Here is an 8,832-nt window from a genome sequence, read left to right as displayed (position 1 = left end):
CAATTCCTTGGAATGTATGTTTCTTCACTATATGTTGTAAGAGACTTGTGAGTCTAAGAAGTTTCTTTAATGTTGAAACTCGATATCAATGAGATTTGCCACACTCTTAGTTTTACTGTTTTCTTCTGATACTGTTATGTACTTTACGTGTATTGCACGAGAACATCAGGAATATCTTTTACTTCTAAATCTTGTTTAATGGGCCATTCCTCAAAGGAATGGTACTGAAATTCTGGGCCCTTTTCCCCACACTGATTCGTTGTCAATAAGACTTGGTGGTGTCAATCTAGTTGTGAAATCTGCAGGATTCTGATATGAAGGTATTCAGTGCCAATCAGATCGATTTACAAGTTTTTGATTGGATTTCTGGCAACAAATGTTCCAAATCCATAGCTCTCCTTTTGGATCTGTGCTCTTACTATTGCAGAATCCACAAGATGAACAACTTTTTCAAATGAAAAATTCCAAACTACTCACATTTTTTTTTCACGAAGGCGAACAGACAACACAGTTCCACATAGTTCTAGTCTGAGTACAGTAAGTTGTCTTGGAGCAATGCGATTTCTTGCCATCAACAGTCTAGCAAAGAATTTGTCCCATGCAATTTCCCATCTGATGTAAGCACAGCTCCAAATGCAAGGTTGCTGCCATCAGAGAATAATATCAACATTGGTTTTCCATTAACGATTCTTGGTTGAACCCACCGTGGTATCTTCCAAAGTTCGAGTTCAAAGAGACCTTTGAAAAATTCAATTCAGCATTGTTTAAGTTCGTTTCTAATCACAATCTTCACTGCTATTCTGACTTTCCCGACACCGAGTTCTCATTGAGGATTTCGCAGTAAGTATATATGGTATAACCATTCCAAGCGGATCATATACCCCAGTAATTTGTTTCAGCATTACGCGTTTTGTGAGTTCAATGTAAATTTTTTATAAGTTTGACACATAAGCATTTGTTTCCCCTTTTCTGTTACATACAGTAGAACTTTAAAGGTGAAAGCATCATCTTCAGGTCTCCAAATCAATCCCAACATTTTCTATGTCTCTGTATTCAACAATCTGATTCCATCTGCAACTTTATCTTGATTCCCTGAAACGATCCATTGTTTTATAGTCAATACAATATTTTCAAGTACATGATCAATATCTCTTGCAAGTTGACATGCATCTCAAACACTTAATTCTGAGGTGAAAATATCGTCAACATAGCTGCTGGTTTTTTTAAAATGACATCTGCAACCCTTGGGACTTTTTAAAACAGTTCAGCTGTTTTCTGTAAGGCTATTATAGCAATAGCACCACTCGGACAGTCTCCAAAGGGGACCCTTGTATAAGTGTAAAATTATCAGGCGGTCTACTAGTATCAACATTCCCCATAAGAATCGGTGTGTATGTTTGTCTTCTATTGATAATCGTGCAGAGTTGTACATTTTCGATATGTCTCTTACGAGTGCAATTTGGTTTTCACGTAATTTCAGTAGCACAGAAAGGATGTCATTTGGTACTTTAGGTCCTTTCATCCAGTAGTTGTTGAGAACATGGCCAATGAAGGAAGCTGATGAATTAAATACGATTCGAAGAGGCGTTGACCTGGATCCACATTTCAGAACCTCATGATGCGAAATGTAGTGTACTGGTCCTTCATATGAATTGATTTCTGTGTTTGTCAGTTTCCTTGCTGCGTTTCTGTGTATCATATCCTCAATTTGTGTCTGATATCCCTAGGCCTATTCTTTGCCCAAACTGAGGAGTCCCTGTTCAACTGATTTCAATCGTCCAAATGCTGCTTTGATGCATGTTGTTTGGTAGATTGAGCGGATCTTGTCACAGTCCAGTATTTCCCAAATGTATCATATCTCAATCCTGACTCTATCACACATAATTCGTGTTCTTCTTGTATTGTATATCTTTCATTACCGACACTACATTGACCGTATCGACATCCTCCACACCTTGGGTTGCAATATGTACCCATATTCAAATATATTTTAAAAACTGTCCAAATGATCCTTTAGAGATTTTGTATCAATGACCTGCATAGAGTTTATATCGATTCCAGACAGATGATTGATGTAAGCATCCTTCGGGATGGCAGACAATTTCAGCATTGAATGACTTCCCCCTCAAACAATAGCCAAACTGGTTTTTCATCAGTTGAAGGTTTCCGGCACTTTCAATATTCACTGGTAAACGTTTACTGCAGTCAGCTGTTTAATATCACCATCTGTTCTTGCTATGTCTTTGTCAGATATTCTCTTGAATATGGTTGAGATGCCACTAACATCGACAGCTTTGGAATTTGTTATTTTCTCCATACCACACGCCTTGATTTGCCACGTCTCACCATTCGTATCCATCAAAGGAACAATGTACTCTTTAGTATGAAGATGTTCAACAGCATTCCCAACCTTGGATATACGAAGTGTAACATCCACTCCTTTCATGTTAAGGCGTTTCGCAGCTACATGAAATATCAATGATATATTTGACCCCAGATCTCAGAGTGTGAACAATTTGTCATCGAAAGCAAGTTTTTTTTTTTTACTTCCCTCGAAGGTCGAGCTGTCTAGTGCGCTGGTTACATGCTGCTACGAGCTTTGGTTCTGCAGGTCATGAGTTTAACCCAAGGTAGGGATGGAAGTGGGCATCCAAATAAAATAAAGTTAAATATTCTGTGCTTTTTAAATATTTCTTCACTTTGGGGGCAGTTATGTTTATTTAAGAGTTCATTGCTATTTCCGTGATATCTACAAATTTTAAAATTTGTATTCACCTGAGGATGGATGTTAAAATCCAGAAAGCGCTAGTGATTTAAATATATTTTGGAACTGTATATTTTCCTGCTTTTTTATTGAATTATTTTGACTGTGTGATATCAACTCTTTCTATTTGGATTATATATATATATATATACATATATATATATATATATATATATATATATATAATATATGTTTCGTAAAGCTTCAAATGATACATGTTTTCGTGTTTCTTTATATACATGTATCTCACTAAAATGATGAATGACAAATTAGATTGTAAATTTTTTTGGAAAACCTGTCCCATCCTCAGAACAAACGAAAATGTTTTACATAGGTAAGTGATGTACAAAAAAAGCCAGCACTAAATCTACAAAATGTATATACATGTACACTGCAAATGACATGTTTCTTATTTTTAGGTTGCTAATCAATGTTTTCTAGGGAGTGAAGTAGGACATGTCCTGCAATTGATGAAAAGTCACTGCTCGACCGACAGTCCCTCCTTCAAAGCAAAGAAAACCCTCAAAATGACAGTGTTACCCTAGTCGCCATTTACCACCCTGCCCTCAAGAACCTCACCAGTATTCCGAGAAAACATCTGTTCATCATGTATGCCAATGAATAAACGACCGGTATTTTCAAAGAACCCACTATGGCATCCTTCAGACATCCCAGAAACCTATAGGACATGGTACATGCAAGGTGAAGATAACGAACAGTGATCAATCTCATAACTCCTACAAGCAATACAAAACAGATAGTTGGGCAAACACAGACCTCTGGACACACCAGAGGTGGGATCAGGTGCCTAGGAGGAGTAAGCATCCCCTGTTGACCGGTCACACCCGCCGTGAGCCCCATATCCTGATCAGGTAAACGGAGTTATCCGCAGTCAAATCAGTGTGCCAAGAACGGCTTAACAATCGGTATGAAACACGTCAGACAGCATTTGACCCAATGCGAGGTTGTATTGTTGTAAAGCCTATACATGTACTAGATAATCCTTTATATAAAGTAGGGTTCAAATCATGATCACAGCTCATGCAAATGTAGCTCCGACTCCGAATTATAGCAGTCCCATTACGGGTAGGTTACAAAATATTGGGAATTGTTTTCCCTATCTGCATTTATCTCATCAAATGATTGATTGATTGTATCTTGTTTAACGTCTCGCTCGAGAATTTTTCACTCATATGGAGACCAAGATCGGTGAAGGGCTTCAAATTTAGGCCTATGCTCGGCGCTTACGGCCATTGAGCAGTGAGGGTTCTTTAGCGTGCCACACCTACTGCGACACGGGACATCCGTTTTTAAGGTCGTCTCCGAGGACCCGTGACATTCACACCTGATGCCGAGAGTTTGGCGTTGGAACTGTCACTACCTTGTTTTAACGGCTTAGGTCTGTCGCGGTAATGTTTGCCAGAAACAATACGTAACAGAAACAACAGACCACCAAATATGGGTCAACAACCACTGGTCCTCTGTCAAAGCCAAGAAAGGTTTGCCAGTGACTACATGTTTCAATGACAGTAATCACTGATGGGAGGACAAGGCAGTAGTGGTTATTAATCATGACCCAAATTGGTCAGATACTGAAACATTGCTTCATCTTACTGTGAACAAAAACAGAACAAAAATATGAGCAATTGGAATACAATTTATGTTTCTTTAAGTAAATTACAATTGTAAAACTGAAATGCTCTATATTTAATCCTTCATAATAAAGTCTTTGATATCAAACAATCATTGTCAATATGAAAACAAATATTACATAAGAGGCCAACAACTTTATAGTCAGTACATAGCAAGAATTAAAACTCCAAATGCTGCTGGTTGGAAATGCCACAAAAGTGGGTCTTTAATTTTAAGCTCATCATGCTTTTTCTTAGAATACTGTATCAGCAGAACTTTTAGCGAGGATGTAATTTTGGCATTATCAGAGAAAGTGTTGAGATCACAAAAATTGAATATTGCTAACAATTTATTCTGTATCGTAGGTAATAGTTATCTTTCTTGGAATTATAATTAAAGTCGCAAAAATTAGCTCTTGCTAATTATATATACCCATTTTAACGGGTAAATCGCTGAATTTGTGTCTCGCTAAAAATTCCACTTACAATTAAAATTTTGCCCTCATTGACATTGTCCAACACTAGATCTTCACAAGAATTATAAAAAAAATTTCAGAAACTTACATTTAGCATTGCTAGGTTACCCAGATCTCTGTGAAAGGCATGTCGCATCCATGCAAGATTTACTGAACTTTATAAATCAGATCCTTTTAATGAAATTCATTCTTCAATAAAGTAAAGTATTTCCATCAATTCAAAATCATATATTGCCATCAATAAAATGTGAATACTGAGTTTGAAGAAAGAAGTCCCAGTGTATTATATTCCAAGACAACTCCCTTCACTTTCAGATGGACAGGTTCACAAATACAACCAACATATAATAGGAACTGCTGTAGATATTCCCCATAGAACCCTGTGCCCCATATGATACCAACTCGAAAGTCTGGGCTTTGTTTTCAGTCCTATTTCTCTCTGTGTATGTTTGTATGTGGATACATGCAATGATAGGTTTTTCCCTTATCAGCCTTGTAGAAGTGTTTGTACACCAATGACCTTAGGTGACCTAACATAGCACAAGACTTACCAGAACTATTTGTGAAAATTGACACATGGAACTCACCTTAATGATTTCATAATAAGTTGTTCCACTAGATATGTTAAAAGTGATATAAGAATGCACATTTCATTCATTCTGCCAAATTTCTTTCAGATAACCTGTTTTACTCTACCCTAAATGTATACCCCAGTTGTCCACTTTCAATGCGTTTTCTTGGTTGCCATGTATATTACTTAGTATGTTTACGCATCTGCATTTTGCACGAAGTGAATGAAATTATGAATATTACAATTTCATACTCATGGTATTCATCTCATAACCATTTTATCAGAAGATAATTGGTATTCTTGAAATTATTTCTCCCCATTATTCATTGCATATTCCTGACATATTTACTGCAAAACTTAGAATATTTTTCAAATCTATATGATATCATTTATGTAATATTGAGCACTACATGGTGTTTTAATATGCGATTCCATTTATAATCTTATTCCCTGTATACATCACTATATAGGGGATGTACATCTGTCAAGTCTATCCACACTGGGAAATCATAAAAACTAATGTGAAGTGAAGCATAGCAAAACACCAAGTAAACTCCATGCATATAACAATTTAGAATACTCAGCTAATATAAACTGAGAAAGAGTATGACAGACATTGAGAGTTTATGAAATTAAATTCAAGTTAACTTTAATTAATCAATTTATTTTATAATGAGGAAACTCTTTCTTCTAATTAAATATACAGTAATACATATCACGTTAGTACTATTACACAGCAGAGTCAGTATAGCTTCATAATGTGGAGAACCAGCCAAAACCTATAATAAGTGTGGCCGTGTGGAGAACCAGCCAAAACCTATAATAGTTGTGGCCGTGTAAAGAACCAGTCAAAACCTATAATAGTTGTGGCCATGTAGAGAACCAGTCAAAACCTATAATAGTTGTGACTGTGTGGAGAACCAGTCAAAACCCATAATAGTTGTGGCAGTGTAGAGAACCAGTCAAAACCTATAATAGTTGTGGCTGTGTGGAGAACCAGTCAAAACCTATAATAGTTGTGGCAGTGTAGAGAACCAGCCAAAACCTATAATAGTTGTGGCTGTTTGGAGAATCAGTCATAACCATATAACAGTATTCAACAGCGTCTTCAAATCCAATTCACACCATTTGGAATGTATACATGTATTCATAATTTATATTTATCTACATTTCAAAGTCTAAATTCAGTACATGTAGCATGCGGTTACTTTTTTTGAAAATAAAAAAATATTATGAGCATTTTTAAAGTATTAGCCAATCAGAATTCAATATGAACATATAGTTTCATAAACAAGAGGTCCATGGGCCACAATGCTCACCTGAATATCTTGCTCATACAAGGATAATGACTTGTAAGTTTGGGACACAATCTTTAACCCCCCCCCCCCCCCCCTTAAAATATATCCTGCTTTGGCTCATAGACTGAATTTACACTAGTAAGAATATTTCAATACTAAATTGATGCCTATATGTAAAATAAGGGATATAGTTCGAATAAACTTAAATTGATAAGTTCTGCTGTCTCTCTATCTTGAGAAGAATGAACACCCCCCCCCCCCCCCCCCCCCATATTCATATGCAAAAATTTAATCCTATATACTGAACTTGGTTAATCTTATCCAATAAATAAATATCAAATATTTCCTCAAAACTACTAAAAGTTCAGCAACCTGTAATACTACTGTAATATAACACTACTTTTATATACATGTATATATTGTTGTACAATAATTGTGCAATAAAATTATATTTGTATTTACATATGATATATATAATTATGTTAAGAGCTTGTCACAAGCTTATGTAGGATGTTTTCTTCAGTCATGAGTTGTAGAACTTTACTTTAGGGAGTATCAGCCATCATTAGGCTGCAACATACTTTCTTTAGCATTGAATGAAAAGGTCCTAGCTTAAAAACTGTGACAAAAGGTGAATAGACAAAGCAAGAACTCTGTGTGTATAATATTTCTCCAGAGTTGACAAAGTTCAACAATCTGTAATTTTTTAAACAGCAAATAAAATAATAAAATTCTTCGAAATAAAATTTTCTTGCAATATGTACATCTTCAAGTTGTTTATAAAGGCCTTAGCACTCAGAGGAAAGAAATGGACAAACCAAGTACACGTACTCATTTTCTGATATTTCCTCAAAACTAAGTTTAATAACCTTTAATTTTCTCAAACTCTAAAGAAAATCAAAATCCTTGCCACATGCACATCTTTAATACCCATACAAGTACTCTGTAAAATAACAAAGTCTTTACTTGAAAACTGTGCTAGGAGTTAATTAAACAGACAAATCATGTACTCTCTATGTAATATTTCCTCAAAACTGACAAAGTTCAACAATTTTCTCAATAAGAGTACATAATGCGTCGGTGAAAATGCTTACATAGGTTTTTTTTCTTAAGCCATAATTTGTAGAAATTTGCTTCAGGTAGTATCAGGCTGTGACATACTTTCTTTGCATAATAAAGGGTCTTAGCTTAAAAATTGAAGAAAATCAGAATCCTTAATTGCCACACACACATCTTCCACACCCATAAAAATACTCTGTAAAATAAGAAGGTCCTCACTAGAAAACTGTGGATGGAAATACAGACAAATCAAGTATTCTCTATGCAATAATTCCTCAAAAGTGAGTAAGTTCAATAACCTTTAATTTTTTTCAAAAATTAAAGAAAATCAAAATCTTTTCCACATACACACCTTCAATACCCATATAAACACTCTGTAAATAAGAAGTAAGAAGGTTTTCACTTGAAAACTATGGGAAGAGAATATCTAATAAATGATGTACTCTATTTGTAATATATCCTTAAAATGAACCAAGTTCAACAACATGTATTTTTCTGAAAAATATCAAAATCCTTGCCACGTACATGCACATCTTCAATATCCATAGAAACACTGTACAACAAGATGGTCCTCACTTGAAACTTGTAGGGGGAGTTGGCTGGACAAATTATGTACCCTCCATATAACAATAATTTTCAAATAACGTGGCAAAACTCCTGCAAGGGAGGTCAAAATGGATTAGAATTGCATTATGATCTAGAATGATCCACAAAGAAGCTACATAGCAAGTCTCAGCGTGATATGTAACAGAGAAATGAAATTAGAAACAGAAAACCCTGAACCAATGGACATACAGACAGACGGACGTACAGACATTGCTGTACCATAATACGTCCTGTCTAAAGACGAGCGTATAAAAATTGAAGAAAATAAAAACCCTTGTAACATTTATATCTTCAATACCCATACAAACACTCTATAAAATAATAGTGTCCTCACTTGAAAACTGGGGATCATAATTGCAACATGATCTATAGTGACCCACAAAAAAGGTATACAGCAAGTTTCAGCTTGATATATGACAGTGAAAAG

At 35.4% G+C, this 8,832-nt stretch overlaps 1 protein-coding gene across 1 annotated transcript in view; it reads right to left on the bottom strand.

The window, feature by feature from the left end:
* Nucleotides 1–4,403: 4,403 nt before the first annotated feature.
* The window catches only part of LOC125653308 (neuroglian-like), a 135,278-nt gene continuing 130,849 nt past the window's right edge, over nucleotides 4,404–8,832 (bottom strand). Inside the window, exon 24 of the mRNA XM_048882717.2 lies at nucleotides 4,404–8,832. This exon is cut by the window's right edge and continues 2,604 nt beyond it. The gene's annotated coding sequence lies outside the window, so the exon portion shown is untranslated.

The sequence above is a fragment of the Ostrea edulis genome, chromosome 7, assembly GCF_947568905.1.
Source record: "Ostrea edulis chromosome 7, xbOstEdul1.1, whole genome shotgun sequence".
Taxonomy (NCBI): domain Eukaryota; kingdom Metazoa; phylum Mollusca; class Bivalvia; order Ostreida; family Ostreidae; genus Ostrea; species Ostrea edulis.
This window is presented reverse-complemented; position numbering and strand designations above follow the sequence as displayed.